This window comes from Chelonia mydas, chromosome 3, assembly GCF_015237465.2.
Source record: "Chelonia mydas isolate rCheMyd1 chromosome 3, rCheMyd1.pri.v2, whole genome shotgun sequence".
Taxonomy (NCBI): Eukaryota; Metazoa; Chordata; order Testudines; family Cheloniidae; genus Chelonia; species Chelonia mydas.
In genome coordinates this window covers 71,298,026-71,315,906 of record NC_057851.1, presented here as the reverse complement: position 1 = coordinate 71,315,906, position 17,881 = coordinate 71,298,026, and the positions used below count along the sequence as shown (strand labels likewise).

At 43.0% G+C, this 17,881-nt stretch overlaps 1 long non-coding RNA gene across 1 annotated transcript in view; it reads right to left on the bottom strand.

Moving 5' to 3' along the window:
• LOC122465001 overlaps positions 1 to 16,932 on the bottom strand; it is a 173,362-nt gene extending 156,430 nt beyond the window's left edge. The window contains exon 1 of the long non-coding RNA XR_006289501.1: positions 16,482 to 16,932. This is a non-coding gene — a long non-coding RNA (uncharacterized LOC122465001). The remainder of the gene's footprint in view (positions 1 to 16,481) is intronic.
• Positions 16,933 to 17,881: the final 949 nt, after the last annotated feature.

Here is a 17,881-nt window from a genome sequence, read left to right as displayed (position 1 = left end):
AGAAAAACTGATAACAAAGAGATAACAATTAATCAAGATGACACCATGTTAACTGAGGATACTAAAGCATTAAAAAAATCAAACTGATGATTTATCAATATGCAAATTGTCTGATTGGCAATAATTGCTGAAGATACAGTATATTGTTTTTTGCAATTGCAGAAGAATCTTGGGAAGGGAATGGATTACTTGGAACTAGGAAGCTGAAAAATCCATTTAAAAGACAATTATCTGAGTAATGGATAAAGTAGTGAATACTAAATACCAGTAGATGTAGAGGAAAGAAGCCAAGAGTGGGAGGGAGCCAGGCAGTAGGACAGACAGTGGAGTGGAGGTCTCTAGGGCTAGTGGAGGGAGGTAGGGGTAATAACCTTCTTCTGGCAGCCATGGTAGCCAAGATCCTGGTAAAGTAACAAAAAAGTAACTCTGACCTCAGACGATTCTCAGTGGAGTCCTGTCCACAATAGATCCTAGCTCATTACATTCCTAATAAGCCTATCAGACAACAAACTATGTAGTATCTGTGGATAAAGCTAGAAGACATATTGAGATTTTCAAAGGCCAATTTTCAAAGAGCTTAGGGTAAGCATGCAATTAGGGACTCAGATATGCAAAGGTGTACAGGGGAGGGGGAAAAACTGTTTTAAAAAGTGCAATGGGAGAACCTTATACATCTAGAGATAACTACATTTTCCTATGCATTGGGTCCCCAATTCCTTAAAATAAACACACATGTTCATTACATTTAAGAATAAGATTTGTGTCCTGTGCTGAAAATCATTTGCACTCTTTCACAGATAGTCATGCTCTAGATTTGCTCACTTAAAATTGTTCTCTTGTTTGGGCATTATATGGTAATGTCAACCAACTGAAATTGTGACTGAATATTTTGAAGGTGTAGCTGCATGTTTTGTGCAAATATTTCAGGAGCATCTTTTGAAAATTTTCACCTATAGGGGACTTTTACCTGTCCAGCTAAAACTCTTTCTGCCTGACTTGAAAGAGAGGTGTATTTTAATACCAGAGAAAGAACCAGTTGGAAGAAGATTTTTGACCTGACAATTCTGCAGGTTGATAGGCAGAGGCAGAACTGACCATCGTGAATCACAACATGTAGCCATACCCATAATGATGTTTTGAGTGGTAGCATTTTAGCAATAACATTTTGTTCTCTTTTTATATTACTGTTCTGCCAAATGCACCCCCCCCCCCCCAAAATGTTTGGAGAAATTTCTTGTGGAAACATTGGTCTTGCTACTGTGTCCGAGTAATAACATTTGTGTTAGGGAGTTATCAATGCTGCAGGTAACATGGCAGGAATCATAAAGATAGTTGCTTCACTAGACTGAGATTTTGCACATGTTCTGGACTTGTATTTGTCTTCATAGTTTTCCATGAGAGGGTGACTTACATGGATTCTGGCAGGGAGTGGTTTTACTCCTCTGAAACAGCCAACCACTCTCCACTCTACTAAAAGATGTAGGGTCCAGCAGATTTGCCCCTCAACAACGCTGTGAGCCTTGTCATCAACAGACAAATTATTCCCTGTGAAATAAAGTATATTTACTTACAAAAATGTTGTTAAACTGAAATTAAGATTGTATAACCCACACACCTCCTGGGTGTGGTGTTCTGTCCCATCTAGTGGCTGAGGGGCGGAGGAGAGAGAGCGAGAGAGACAGAGACACACTGACTCAGCTATCAGGGGGTAGCCGTGTTAGTCTGTAACCACAAAAACAACAAGGAGTCCAGTGGCACCTTAAAGACTAACAGATTGATCTGAGCATAAGCTGACTCAGCTAACAGCTATATGGCTTTTAGCTCATGCATTTAGTTCCAGAGCCCCAGGTTTGATCCTGCCTGCCGACAACCAAAGTCTGTCGGTGTTACAATTGCCCTTGCAATCTTCTGGAAGGTGGTAGGACTTCAAAACCCCAAACTCAGATATTAGAAAACCAGCATCACAAGGCATTTTTCAGTTTACATCTCATTAAGTTAGGTACCATGAAAGGAGGAAAAGAGCAAAGTCATAATAAGTATTTAGTAAATTAAAAAATGTGTTTTATATCTATTACTGCCTACATTTTATTGCATTTCTCTGGAAAAGATCCACAGCTCTGTATATGGGTTGGAGGAAATGACTAAAGAAATTACTTTCGATAGAAGGACTTGGATCAGAAATACTGCTGTTCCTGTAGGTAATGTAACAAACTTAATGCAGAATTTAAACTGAAAACTACCTATGAGGCTTGTTGTGTGGAAACAAGTCTTGCACTGCAACTTAATTAACAGTCTTTTAATGTTTGTATTGGCCTAAAGACAAGTTAATAACAGTCTTGTATCAGTTAAATGATTGACATTCCTTGGCTTTTCAACTAGTAATAAAATATGTGAAACATCCACACCTTGCTAACAGTTTTAGGACTTCAGTGGAGTCAGGATTTCACACAATATTTCTGGCTGAATCCAGTATCTTGCTTTCAGAAGTACTAAAGTTGAGTGTTCAATTTTTGCAAAAAATTATGCTGGAGTACACAGTACCTCACCAGAGACTAGATTATTAATTTTAAAGATTATCTGCAGCATTTAATTTAAACTCTCCACACCTACCTGTAAGCATCTGAATAGGCATTGGAGTGACCAGTAGATAGGAAGATTAAAATATTCAAAGGTGACTAGGTATTTGGGTGTCCTTCAGATACCAGAAAAGGGCTGATTTTCAGAGCACAGGTGTTTACCACTTTTGGAAAACCAGGACCCTTTAAGATATCTCAAACTGAGTTCTCTGAAATTGAGGAAGCCAAAGTAACTAGTCAGTTTTTAAGATCTTAGCCTAAATCATTTGTTGGACCTCCATTGCAACTGCTTCTATATATTCTATTTTATTGCTATCAGCAACAAATGACAAAAGATGTGGTATATTTAGTAGCACAACCTATATGTTCTAGTTGGAGGTACCTGGAATCCTGAGCAACAGTTTAGCTGGTGGGTTGTTGGTTTTTTCTGTCCCTCTTTTCCAAGCAGTGAAGTGACTTCCTACTGGTCACAGACCACCTGCCTTAAGAGATGGTTCAGCATGCACAAGGCCGGATTAACTCTCCTGTGGGCCTGGGGCTATTAGATTTTGTGGGGTCCCTGTATACAAGTCTTTTTCCTAATTTAAAACAAAATTATCACAATTATGACATCGAGCTATTAACGCTATACTACACTTGCTATTTAATTAACATAAAGCTGTTCTGTGGTTACATTTCAGTTTTAAAACATGCAGAATAGTTAAGTTAATTCAAAATAGCCTACTTCTTACCTTAGAACAGCTGTTATATTAGTTTCTTTCTGGGAGGGAGTTTGGGTGCAGGAGGAGGCTCCAGCCTAGGGCACAGGGTTGGGGTGCAGGAGGGGATTTTGACCTGGGACAGGGGGTTGGGCTGCAGGCGGGGGTGCGAAGTGCAGGCTCCAACTGGGAGGCACTTACCACAGGCAGCGCAGCAGGGCTCAGGTAGGCCGTCTGCATGCCTGCCATAGCCTCATGCCGCTCCCAGAAGCAGCTGGCTGCTGGCACGGCTGCCTGCACCTACAAGCGCTGCACATGCCTCTCCCATTGGCCGGTTCCTGGCCAATGAGAGCTGCGGGGATGGTGCTGGGGGCAGGGGCAGTGCGCAGAGCTGCCTCTCCCCCCCTTCTCCTGCCAGGGGCCGCAGAGACATGCCAGCAGCCGGCCTCTTCCGGGAGCGGTGTGGGGCTGTGGCAGTCAGGCACTGCTGCGCCACTGGACTTTTAGCAGCCTGGAGATCACAATCAACTGGCAGAGGCTTCAGGATCGACCAGTCGATCACGATCGACGGGTTGGTGACCACTAAATTGTATATAATTATGGATTTATTTTTGCGGGTGCCCCCTTAGCCCAAGGCCTTGGGCTTCAGCCCCTAAAGCCGTGTGTTAATCTGGCCCTGTGCATGCATCATACCATCCATAAACAAACACTGGAATGTAGAGTTTCTTCAGATCGGAGTATGGCAACTCAAAAATAAAAGTACAGAGAACTTTAGGAAACTCAGGCAATTTGCCTCTTACCCACATTAGCAGATTCTATGTGTCAGAAACCACCTCAGATCATGGGCAGCATAGGCACTGACTTCCACAGTTCCCAGGGGGTGCTTGACCCCCACTCTGCCCCCACTCTATTCCTTCCCTCAAGACCCCACCCCTGCCCGCGCCCCGCCTCTTCCCACCCCTGCTCCACACCAGGGCCTGCCCCCACTCCACCCCTTCCCCCAAGCTCCCACTCCTGCCCCACTTCTTCCCACTCCTGTTCTGTCCCCGTCCCGCCTCTTCGTGCCTCTGCTCCTCCCCCTTCCCCCCCAGTATCTCCTGCACGCCACTGAACAGCTGATCACTGGGAGGTGGGAAGTGCTGGGGATGGGGAGGAGGATGGTAGGGGGAGGCGCTGATCCATGGGGCTGCCAGTGGGTGCTGAGAACCCAATATTTTTTTTCCATGTACCCAGAAGTGAATTGATGGACTCGTTCCATTCCAAAGAGCGCAGCCAGTAGGCTCTACGAGCAAATGGCGTGGGCTGCTAGCTTTGGATAAGTGTCACTCCTAGACCTCTAGGGATCATACTGTTGCTCTAGCTGCTCTGCATGGCTGTAGTACTTAAGGACTGGTACCTCGTTTTTTATTTTATTTACTCTTTCAGATGCCTGTTCTTGGGTAAATGACGATTCCCACACCTCATCATTGTGTATTAATTGTCTCAAGGGTTCAGAGGCTTCCATAGGTGTGCATGGAATCTGGAAAAATAGTCGGTCATTCCTATAAATCACTTCACTTCCTTTGATCTGGGCATTGCATGAATGGCTCTCAGTTTCTTGGTGTCCCTCAGAAGTCAACACGGTGTCTGATGTAGGGGACTTCAGTTCTCTGCACCTTCAGCTCGACTGCACTCAGCTTAATATTCCACTCCCGGCACTGGTTTAAAAAGTTGTTGCAGCTTCGTATCATGGCCCTGCATTGCCTCTTCTTTGTCATCTCCTCCTCCTACAAGAAGACTGTCATCAGCTCCTTTGGATACCTGAGAGTCCTCCTGGTGCCTGGTTCAGTTTACACTGGAACACCTCTGGTGCTGGGTTGATCTCTATAGGCATTCATACCCAGCAGTTCCTGCTAAACAGTGTGACAAAGGTCATCGGATGGTTGGCTGGCTCATCTAGCTCAATATGCCAGAATCCTTTCTTGACAAACACTTTTGCTGTGGATAGATTGGGTAGGATGTCCTCAATTGTTGGTAACAGTAGTGACTTATTTTCAATGCAGAGCCTCAGTTTACCTGCAGGTTCTCTCACCACTACAAAGCTATTGATCTACTGTGTGCTTGTTCTAACAGGTATAAGGATGCCTCTTCTTTGCAGGCTTACCAGTTTCTTCTTCAGTGGCTCCACCAGGACTAATGGAACTCTGTGTTTCAGAAGTCTCACAGGCTGCATGTGGGAGTCTCTTTCTACCTTCAACTTGCCCTGTAGGTGTCCATCTCTGTGAAAAACATCCTAATATTCTGCTAGAATGGACCCACAGTGACTGTTCTCTGTCCTTTCTCACAATGAAGATATTGCAGTGTACTGCAATCAAATACATGACTTCCACGGCCCCACTGCCCAAAAGTGAGTGGTACTTCTGTATATCACTGAATCATGGCAAACCAACCTAATTTCCTTCTTTGATAGTGTTACTGACCTTGTGGATGTGGGAGGGGAAGCATAGGCTTGATATATCTGGATTTTAATAAGACTTTTGACAGCGTCCCACATGACATTCTCAAAAGCAAACTAGGGAAATGTGGTCTAGATGAAATTATTATGAGGTGGGTGCATAACTGATTGAAATATCATACTCAGAGAGTAGTTATCTATGGTTCATTGTAAGACTGGGAGGACATAGCTAGTGGGGTCCCCGAGGGGTCTGTCCAGGGTCCTGCGCCACTCACTATTTTCATTAATAACTTGGCTAATGGAGTGTACAGTATGCTTATAAAATTTTGCAGATGACACCAAGCTTGGAGGGGCCACTAGCACTTTGGAGGTCAGGATTACAATTCAAAGTGACTTTGGCAAATGGGAGAATTGTTCTGAAATCAACAAGACGAAATTCAATAAGGACAAGTGCAAACTACTTCACTTGGGAAGGAAAAATCAATTGCACAACTACAAAAGAGGGAATAACAGCCTAGGTGGTAGTACTGCTGAAAAGGATCTGGGGGATATAGTGGATCACAAATTGAATATGAATCAACAATGTGACGCAGTTGTGAAAAAGGCTAATATCATTCTGGGGTGTATTAACAAGATTGTCATACGTAAGACGCAGGAGGTAATTGTTCCACACTATTCAGCACTGATAAGGCCTCAGCTGTGTCCAGTTTTGAGCACCACACTTTTGGAAAGATGTGGATAAATTGGAGAGAGAAAGAACAATGATAAAAGGTTTAGAAAAAACTGACCCATGAAGAAAGGTTTTTAAAAAATGTGCATTTTTAGTCTTGAGAAAAGAAGACAGAGGTGGGAACCTAATAACAGCCTTCAAATATGTTAAGTGTTGTTATAAAGAGGGAGGTGATCAATTTTTCTCTGTGTCCATTAAAGGGAGGAGAAGAAGTAATTGGATAAAATGTAGCAAGGGAGATTTAGGTTAGATACTAGGAAAACTGTAAGGGTAGTTAAATTCTGGAACAGGCTTCCAAGAGATGTTGTGGAATCCCCATCATTGGAGGATTTTAAGAAGATGTTAGACCAACACCCATCACGGATGGTCCAGGTATCCTTGGTCCTGCCTCAGCACTGGAGACTGGACTAGATGACCTCTTGAGGTTCCTTCCAGCCTTATATTTCAATTATTGTATAAACTACTATAAACTCCAGGTAATAACATCTTTTATTTTGCAGGTTTCTCATGGACAGCTCCATTTGCCCACTGATCCCAGCATGGTTTTATTGTGTATCACCAGCACTTCATCACATTTCTCCAGACTAATATTGCTGTTTATCAGTATTGCTGGGATTACATTGCAGCTGGCTCCACAATCCAGCTGGAATTGAATTGGTCATTGATTCAATAGCATAGTTGCATAGGTGCTGACTTTTCCTTTTCTCCAGGGGTGCTCCACCCCAAGGTCCGGCTCCCACTCCACCTCTTCCCCCAAGGGCCCGCCTTCGCTCTGCCTCCTCCTTGAGGCCCTTTACTGTGCACCGATCTCTGCTCTCTGCCTCCACAAGTTCCTCCCCAAGCCACCAAACAGCTCCGTCCCTGATCAGCTGATTGGGGGCACAGCCAAGCAGCTGATTGGCAATGCTGCCCAATAGCTGTGGCTGGTGAGTGCTGAGCACCCACTCTTTTTTTCTTATGGGTGTTCCAGCCCTGAAGCACTTCTGGAGTCGGTGCCTATGTATAGTTGCATATGCATTCATGCCCAGCAACTGAATGATTGAATTGAATGTACACTCACTGGCAATTGAATGATTGAATTGAATGTACACTCACTTCTTCTGTAGAGAGTGTACATTGAGAATCTTTGGGCCTGCTGAAGTCACCCTGCAGACATCCTCCTCTTCATTGGTAGTCTCTATGTCCTCAATCACTGCATGTACTGCTGCTTTATTTTTCTTCGGGTAGCTGTGGCATTAGGACATGAAATGGTTCTGTTTTTCACACATTTTGTACTGTTGCCCACAGGCTGGGCATTTTTCTTTTGGCCTTCCATGCTGCTGGACAATGATGCCTGTATTCTCAATTGGTCTTTCTCTGTCCTGGCTCCTGGGTACCTTTAGTTTGACCCCATATAATTGTTCTGCACTAGTGGCTGCTGTTATGATATTTTCCCTGGACAGTTCAGCTGCCTTTACTGTTTGGAGTCATTTCCCTAGGGTTAGATCTATTTCTCTCAACATTCCCTTGTAAGATGGAAACATGTGTTCCACAAACAATTCTGTCCCTAATTAGGCAACCTTTTATGTTGTCAAAGGTACGCATGATTGCCAGAGTTCTTAGTTCTGTAAGTTAGTTCACAGTTACAAACATGTTAGGAACAGAGGTTGTTCATAACTCTGAAATGTTTGTAACTGAACAAAATATGGTTATTCTTTCAAAAGTTTACAACTGAACATTGACTTAATTCAGCTTTGAAACTTTGCTATGGATAAGAAAAATACTGCCTTTAAGCATCTAAAATTTAAATGAAACAAGCACAGAAAGCTTCCTTACCTTGTCAAATCTTTTTTAAAACTTTTCCTTAACTTTTTTAGTAGTTTACATTTAACAGATTACTGTATTTGCTTTTTGTGTGTGTCTCTGCTGCTGCCTTATTGTGTGCTTCCAGTTCCAAATGAGGTGTGTGGCTGACCAGTCAGTTCATAACTCTGGTGTTCATAACTTGAGGTTCTACTGAATCTATCTATTCCCTCTTTGTTACTTGGTTTTAGGTTTTAAAATGGTATTTCTCTACAGTCTTATTCTGTCTGGGGCCATGGCACTTAAACACCTTTACCAGCTGTTCTAGTGTTTTGGGCAATGATCCTGGGAACAAAGTTTCACTCACATCTCATCCTTTCCCCCCCAATGTGATAATAAAGATGATTCTACCTTCATTTTTCTCATCCTTTTTCCCCTATGGTCAGCTCTGTATACAGAACCAACTCTTGCTTCTACTGCTTCCATGCGTGTGCAAGATGTTTTATCTGGAAATTCAGCTTTCCTGGTAATCAGAGTCCATCCATGCCGCCTATTGGCTCTGTCTCTAGGTGCTGCTTTGTTTTCCTCTTGATCACACTCTCTTCCTTGCTGTGGGTCTTATTAGACTGACTGCTGCCACCACATATTTAATGTTGTTGTAGCTGTCTTGGTCCCAAGATATTAGCGAGACAAGGTAGGTGAAATATCTTTTATTGGACCAACTTCTGTCGGTGAGAGAGACAAGCTTTTGAAGAATACCTCTGTGTAAACTCAGGTATGGGAAACTAACTCAGAGTGTCACAGCTAAATACAAGGTGGAACAGATTGTTTAGCATAAGTAGTTAATTCATATTTCAACAGACTGTTCAAGGTGAAGGGGCCCATTAATACCCTTCCGATCACAGGGAGGAAAGGAGGGGGAAGTAGCTGGGGAGGGGGGTTTGCTAGTGGGTTATAGATTGTTATAAGCAGCCAGGGCTGGACTTAGGGAAAATGGTGCCCTGGATGAACTTGTGTTTTGGTGTCCTTTCTTTGAATTTGCGTGGGATGCAGGGAGTGAGAACCAGCTCCTGGCCCCAGAGCCCAGCTGGACTGCACAGGGAGGAGTTTCTGAGCCCAGGGGCTCCCCCTGCCATACATCACCTGATCACCTAGCAGGAGGAGAGCGGGTGCATGGCCACCACCCGTGCCTGCAAGAAGGGGGGATCCAAGGGCTGACCCTGCTGGTTCCACAGGGATGAGCCCTGCTGCCTGTGCCTCACCACCAGGCTGGCAGCTCTGGATGGCATCACCAGCCTCCTGTCCGGCTAGTCAGGGGCTCCAGACCTGGGCTTGCCTGCACTCACCCCACTCCAGCAGCCCAGGTCCGCAGCTTGTGGCACTCAGACGGTGCCCCACCCCTCCGACCGCGGTGCCCTAGATGGTCGCCCACATCATGCACCTGTAAGGTCAGCCCTGTAATAAACCAAAAATCCAGTATTAGAGGGGTAGCCGTGTTAGTCTGGATCTGTAAAAGCGGCAAGGAGTCCTGTGGCACCTTATAGGCTAACAGACGTATTGGAACATAAGCTTTCGTGGGTGAATACTCACTTTGTCGGATGCATGTAGCAGAAGTTTCCAGAGGCAGGTATGAAGATGCAAGCAAGAATCAGGCTAGGGATAACCAGGTTAGTTCAATCAGGGAGGATGAGGCCCTCTTCTAGCAGTCGAGGGGTGAACACCAAGGGAAGAGAAACTGCTTTTGTAGTTGGCTAGCCATTCACAGTCTTTGTTTAATCCTGAGCTCAATCCATCAGCTGGCTACACTCTGCTTCTCCCTGAGCCCCACCTTACCAGAACCCAGCACCCCCAACCAGAACCTACATCCCCTCTGCATGCACCCACTGGAGCTTTGCAATCCCTACCTCCTATGGCCAGACTCTCCCCATCAAAAAAATCCCACTCACCACGGCCTGCACTCCTTTGATGGGGAAGTGTTGGGCAGAGAAAGTAGAGACACTAGGGAACTTTGGAGAAGACTGTATGGCGGTCAAAACCTGCTGTTCTCCTATTCCCCCATTCTCTCTCCCTCATACCTGCTAACGCTGATTCCTCAGTATCCCTGCCCAACACTACCCCCACATTTTTAAAAGAAACAGGAAATGTCACAAAATGCTGTGGAATCTGTCAGTGTTTTTAGGTTTTAAAAGGGCTAGGCATTAAAGTATGTGAGCTGAGGTTCTTAGGGTTGCTAATGCTACCTTTACTGGTGGTTTCCTTGGGTTTTAGTGATAGTGCTGTGCAGGAGGCTGAACTTACCACTGGAGTACCCCCTTCTGGCTGCGCCTGGTATAGATGCTCTTACCACTCTAGAACCCCCTATTGATGGTCATTCTGGTCTGCCTCTTCTTGCATCTTGGCCCTCCAGCCTGGTCAAAGTTTAGTCTCACCCGTTCTGGAATAACATTGTAAATCCAGCAAATAATAGTCTCAATGTCCTTATAAAAGGTCTTCAGCACCAACTTTGGGCCCTGTAGTCTTCATGCCTCTTCTCTCAGGGTTTTCAGCTGCCCTTATCCCCTTCTCTGGAGTGTCACACTTTCCCAGAGGCTGGTGGGGGAACCCAGGACCTCCAATTATGCTGGGTTTCAGTCCAGAGACCCTATAACCAGTTGCTATGATCTGCTCCACCAGACTCCTTGCTGCTGCCTCCATGGACCTCTTACTGACTTCACATCAGGCTCCTGCAAGCAAGTCCCCTTCAGTGTTCCACTGTCCAGGCCCTCTGCCTGTGAATCCTATGCCTGCTGTATTCCTCCAGGGTCTCTCCTTGCTTCTCACAGACTCTACCTCATGGCCTCCCTCTGGAGTCTAATCTGTTCCTTTTAGTTCCCACAGGAACCTCCTGCTCTTTTCAGCCTCCATCACAGCTTCCCTCAAACTTCAGTTCAACACCTCCTCGGCCCAGGTTTCTCTCTACCTTTAGCCCAAGAGAGGAAACTCCCAGCAACTCTCACCTGGGTCTCCTCCCCGACGCTCCTTCCCACTACCTGGGTGTCCTTCATTTATGAAGGCCCAGCTCATCCTCAAATAGGTTTGATCTCCATTTATGCCAACCACACCCAGCACCTTCTAGTGGCTGAACTGGGCTCAGGCTCCCAATGACCCTGGTTAACCTCACCACATGCTGATATGAAATACCCTTGAGTATTATTATTATTTGTATTACCATTGCATATAGGACCCTTAGTCATGGATTTGAACCCCACTGTGCTAGGCATTGTACAAAAGTCAGACCAAGAAGATGATCCCTGCCCCAAAGAGCTTACAATGTAAGTATAAAACAAGAGACAAAAGACAGATACAGACAGACAGATGGGGTAGTACAAGGAACCAATGAAACAATATTGGTCATCATGGTCAACAATGAAACAATAGTGGTCTCAATACACCAGCAGCCTAACTGTTATCAAGTTTTTTGACGGTATCCTGGCAAAGGAAAATTTTAACAAATGATTTGAAGGAGGACAATGAGGTATCTTTGTGGATATTTATGGGGAGCTCCTCCCAAGCATGAGGGACACACAGTACTTGTTTGAAAATTTAGCATGTGGACGATACAGGCTGGAATCATGGGAGCCGGACATCAACATCTCAATAGTGAATGACAGAAGATACTAGAAGTGGAGATAGGCTGTTAAGGGCCTTGAAAATCAAGACAGGTAGCTTATAATTGATATGACAAAGAAGAGGATGCAATGAGGGATGCAAAGAGAGGGGTGACATAGTCAGACTCTTCAGTGAAAGTTTTTGTGTGGTATTAAATATTCTTACTCTGTTTTTGTCTGGGCTACTATAAAAATATGTATGTGAGTCAAAGATTTCATAGATTTATATTTTTATGGGCACATTATGTGTGAGCTCATATGGCTATTAAATTTTGCTTGACTTGGCAATTATTCTTTTTTATTTGTAATAAGAATATTTATCAGTGGTGTGTTTTAAAGTACACACTGTCTTCGGCTTGGATAGACACTATATTAAATATAAATAAATATTGGCTTCACTATTTTACTGTATATTTGAATTTATTTACTCTGTTTTCCCAAGCAACTCTGGTAAAATATTGGGAAGCATAAATATGGTCCCATCTGTGATTTCCACCAGGTATCCTGTTTATAATTGTCCTATACATATGTACCTTTTGGTGGAGAACTGATTTCTCTAGAACACAAATCACCATCAATGTTCAATTTCTTTTCCACTCTAAATATTTTAGTTCCTTTTAGTTGCTCCTTACTCTCAACTTATCAAGCCAAAACAATAATTCTGAAATGAGGCATTCTGGCACATGTACTTGAATATAATTTCTGAAACTATATTAGGCTCAGTCCTTATAGTCCTTCTACATGCAATATTTATCTAGTTTCAGTGGGAGCTATGCACATGAAAAGCATCAGGCCCAAATTATGCTTTCAGAGATGCATAAGCCATCATTCCTCTTCACAGATTTTTACTCATAATGCTTCTTGAACTTGGATCAATATAAACAAGGTCAGAAAATGTCACCCATTTAAATGCATTATGACTACAATCTTCTGATTTTGTCACTAGTATTAAAATGTTATTGAATGTCCTTTATGCAGTTGCCATGTCCTAGAGGCCAGATTAAGGCAATTCTGGGCCCTAGACACATGACATGCCCCCTCAACTTTGCCCCCACTTGGAGGGACCAGCATCATGCGGTCCTCCCTTCCCAGAGAAGCAGGAACACTGGTATAGAGACCCTTTCTGTTCCGCAGAAGTAATATCAGGGTCCCCCTCCCCTCAGGAGTACATGAGGTCCCCTTGCCCTCCTGAAGAGGCTGGGTGGCAGCAGGTTTATCACCCCCGAGTATACACCTCACAGCTGAAGTGTATATGTCTGGTTGGTGGGATGGATCCACTGTACTCTTCTGCATCTACAACATTGAGTCCTCTGCTGGAGTGTTGTTGGTAGGGTGGGTCTTTGGGTTAACATCACATTGAGATTCCTTGAGTATCACTCAGAGCTCTTTCAGGATGTATGCCTGAGCTGGCAAACATCACTGCATCAGTTATACTCAGGTCACATTTCCAAGCTTTCCTTCAAAAGACAAGGTCTAGGAAACTAACTTTTTAAAAATTAAAACTTAGAATTTGTCTATGTGGGGAAACTGACCAGCAGAACTAGACTGGTCACTTGACCAGTGACTCTACTCTGGAATAAAATTATGTTAATCTGATATAATTATTCTTCAGCAGAGATGGTGACTTTTCCCACAATTTCTGCAGTCAGGATTATGTGTTTACTCACCAACTGTTGAAAAGGAAAGGCACAATCCTGCAAACACTTAGGTCCTGATCCACAAAGGGATGTAAGTGTTGCAACACCTAACTTTTAGGCATCTAGAAAATCAGTGAAACAGTGGGATCCACAAAGGCTCGAAGTGCTCAGACTCTCTATATAATTTAGAATGCAACCCACAAAAGCCAGCACACTAGGTGGGGCGCTGCCTAAACTAGCCAATGGGAGATGCTAAGGAGAGAGGTGTTTCCTAAGCCTGACCACTCTCACAAAGATAGGTGGCTACGCCTAGGAGGCACCTACCTCTGCTAGCAATCCACAGCTGGGAACCCCTCTCCTGGAGTTAAGCAGTTTAGTCATTTCTTTTAAGAATGAGTTAAGCACTTGCTGCATCCCACGCAAAATGATGCCATTTTAGCCCAATGGCTAGAGCACTCATCTGGAAGATTTGGATTCAATTTCCCCCTCAGGCGGAGCATGAGAAAAAATTTCAAAGGGTATTACCCATTTTTCAGCGGAGTGCTTTAACCGCTGAGAGAAGGGATACTCTGTGAGGCTCCCTCACTCTCTCCTGTTGAAATTGTTCACTGTGTATAAATACTTAAAAAGTCATTGGGCCAGGAAGAGGGGTGAGGGAGGGAGATGGAGAGAGAGAATGACTCTATAGTCAAGTAGTTAGGGCACCCACCCTGGCAGGTAAGAGTGTGGCAGCAGAGTGCATGCTCGGAAGCAGAAACTTAGGCACTAAGGGAACTTTTACTCTGAAAACTTAGGTGCTGAGTGAGTGAAGGGGCCTACAGGGTTCAGCAGAAGTTATATGGATTATAGTGGAACCTAAAACTGAGCTTTAGGCATCTAAAGCCCAGATTTAGGTGCCTAAATTCCTTTGTGGATCTGGGACATAGTGCCTACTATTGGCTGTAGCAAATAGATGTGTGTCTGCTATAAGCAATAGCCTTAGTAGTTATTAGGTTATAACCCTGCTATCAGCTGTTGAAGGGACAAACTGAATTCTGAACTTAGGGCTGGGCAGGGAAGTAAAGAAGAAGTTGATTTTCAAATATTTTGTTTTAAATTCCAGATGTACTTAAAAATTATTAAGCCTTTGTCTATATTTGAGTACTAATTTGAAATCTCCGATAGTTTTTTATATCTATATTAAACTTGGTAGTCATCATTAAAAATCCTAGCACACAACTTGCAAACACTTAAGCATGTAAGTAAATTTACTCTCCCAAGTAGTGTCTCTGAAGTCAAGAATACAAATTAATCAGTTTTCAAATTAATACTCTCAGCTCCAAATAAGATACTGAGGTTTTAAAAATGACAAACTTGCCCAGTGATAAGTTTTTTTTTTCCAATTAAAATTTCATAAGACACTTTTAGCACAAATTCACAGCGGCCAACCTGACCAGTGCCTGAATATGACAAAAAAGTTATGGTTATTCTTAACTTTTCCTCAACTTCCCTTATCAACAGCCCATTTTACAACCAGCAATATGAGATGTAAGGATATGATGTAACCATGCTTTCTCCCCTCTGTTAAATCACTGAGCCCCACATAATACCAGGTCAGTGATAAACACAAAAAGGGAGGATTTGCACTCTGAGCCACAACAGCACTTTTAGAGTTAGTATTTTTTAAGTGAATAACATGCAGTTTTCTAAATCAACATGCATTCCAAAGTACGTATATACTATAGATTCTGAAGATTGAAAAAATGTCACTGCAGCCATGCTGGTAAGTGCTCTCAAACTTAGTACATATAACAAAACAGTTACTTGTTAAACCATAAAGCTTGATAGAGTTGCAAACTTCTGGGTTTAACATCAACTATAAAAACCATTAAAATATATTTAATCACCCCTATGTGCTCCTATACATTGTTACTATCTAATGTGTATATTACTATCTCCTTTTCACAACAAAGTTTATTTTAAAAAACTATATATAAATAATTGATGGGAAAAAACTGTCAGTCACAAACTGCCAAAAGCAAGGAAATTCAAAGTTAAATTAAAGTCCTTTAACTTACTCCCCTGAACCGATGTATTGCTGCACATACTGTTACATACTATCACGTGTTATTTTTCAGCCTCCTAAGCACAATGGATGAGAAAGGAACATAGTTTCAGCCTTAAATTTGAACTCCTCTGCTTTTGTTAGTATGTGTCACAACCTTAACATTATCTCAACTGTAGACTTTTATCTGTGAATATTTAAGTCCTGTCTGGTGGAAAACTAATTACTGAGCCACTGAGAGCTTCATAATGTCCTGCATTTAAGTCCTGAACATCATACATAATGCATAGGAAGCAGTCTCTGCACTCTGATTACAGAACACTGTCATTAAGTGAGCAAATTAAAGATGTGAATAATTCACTGGCGGAGCTTATTGTCAGTGCTGCATTGTGAAATTAGAATTTCTAATAAGTACTGCAATTTTTAACCCAATTAACACAGAGAACATCTTGAGTCTGATTAGTACAATAAAAAATATTACCTTATTCTTTTGCTGCACAACAGCCAAATTAAATACTGTACTTAATTATGCAGCATTCATTGCCTCTCTGTTAAAATAAAAAACCCACTATCCTTTAATAAGAGTTCTAGTATTTGGGATACAATCGAAAAAGACAGCACATGCATCTGTAGCTCAATTTCTTATTGCAAAGTTGTTGTTTTGTTAAGACTTTGCAGATCAGTTTTAGCACCAGCTGTAAACCATGATGTCACTCCTGAAGTCTGCTTTCGAAACAAATATCCAACAAACAGCACAGACATAAATGACAAAGTAATCCTTCCAAACGGACTACGAATATGTTGTACATTAACTTTTTTTCTGGGTTTCTTTAAACACAGATAAAACACATTTTGCCTCTTACTGGTTTGAAACTGAAAATATATCCAGTTTCAAAAGTTTAGGAAACGTGATTACTAAAACAAGATTCTTACCTCGGGTCCCTATTTGGCACAGGAAAGATTACATTATCTCCTTTCATCTTCGAAGGGAGACAGGGAGAGAAGTCCAAATGAACACGCAGCATGTTGATCCTACCCACGCACGGCGCCTGCTGCCATGTTAAATAAAGAAAATGATCATTTAGGCTGCAGCTTTTGTCTCCGAATATTTTCTCACATTGCTTTTTAATGTCAAGGACCCCAGAAACCCGGACACGTCTGGCAGGGGCCACCGCAGGCTACAGCTGCAGCAATGTGATTTCCCCCAATCCTGTTTCATTTCCAGCTTCTTTTCCATCCCCACGCTGGGGAAGTTTAATCACCGAGCACGAGTGAAAAGATGGCATTGCAATGATGAGCTTTCTTCCTCAAGACAATGACTGCAGCAACCAGTTTGCATCTTCGTCTAGATATTTGAGCCTATGCGTGCGAGAGAAAGCAAAAAATTAAGGTGCCCTGAAAACCAGACAGACACAGTGTATAGAGAGAAAGAAAGAGAGAGAAAACACAGAGAGACTGAGAGAGGGAGAGGGGGCTGTCAGTGCAGATAAATCTGCATATGGAAATCAGGGTTATCCTGGGTACAGTTTTATTTAACCATGATGTACTGTTTTTTTAATTAGTCAGGGATTTAGAGAAGGAAAAAGAGAGATTCTTGCAAACCCAAGAGTAAAAGTAGCTTTTTAGTCACCACAGGTGCTCTCACAGCAATAACCCCACCAGCTGTAGCAGCCACAGCAGAACTTCTTTATAACTTTCCAGCTGGGAACAAAAGTTTCCTGCACTTCTAGTAATTTACATAGAAAAGCCAGGAAGAGTATTTTGTAATTACCAAAAACAAGACAATCCATAATGATACAATAATTATATAAATGAATAATCGGTTACAGACTGCACAATGTCTTAATAAAGCTGTGTCACGCACAGAGCTTAGAGGGTTTTAAAGCTTTCGCAGAGGGCACCATAATGACTGAGTAATCAAGAGTTTTCAAAAAGAAAAGGAGGACTTGTGGCACCTTAGAGACTAACACACTTAGTTGAGCATAAGCTTTCCTGAACTACAGCTCACTTCATTTCAGTTCATAACAATGGGAGGATCCGACCTGGATGTTGTATTTGTCAGGCACTTTTATGCATATTGGCTGAGAACTTGTGTTCCTTCCATGCACTGGTGGATTGGCAGAGAGGAGTGGGAGCGGAGAGGGGGGCGATAGGGATACAGAAGGGACAGGAGAAGGTTAATTTTGGCTGACATGGGAAACTGGTTGGGAACTATTGTGCAGAGAGGACTGATGGGAAAGGTGGATTGGGTGGAAGGATTTGGGTAGTAGCATGAGAAGGGGTAACAGGAGAAGACCTGCGGGTTAGTAGGGATGTATGGCAGGAGGCACTAG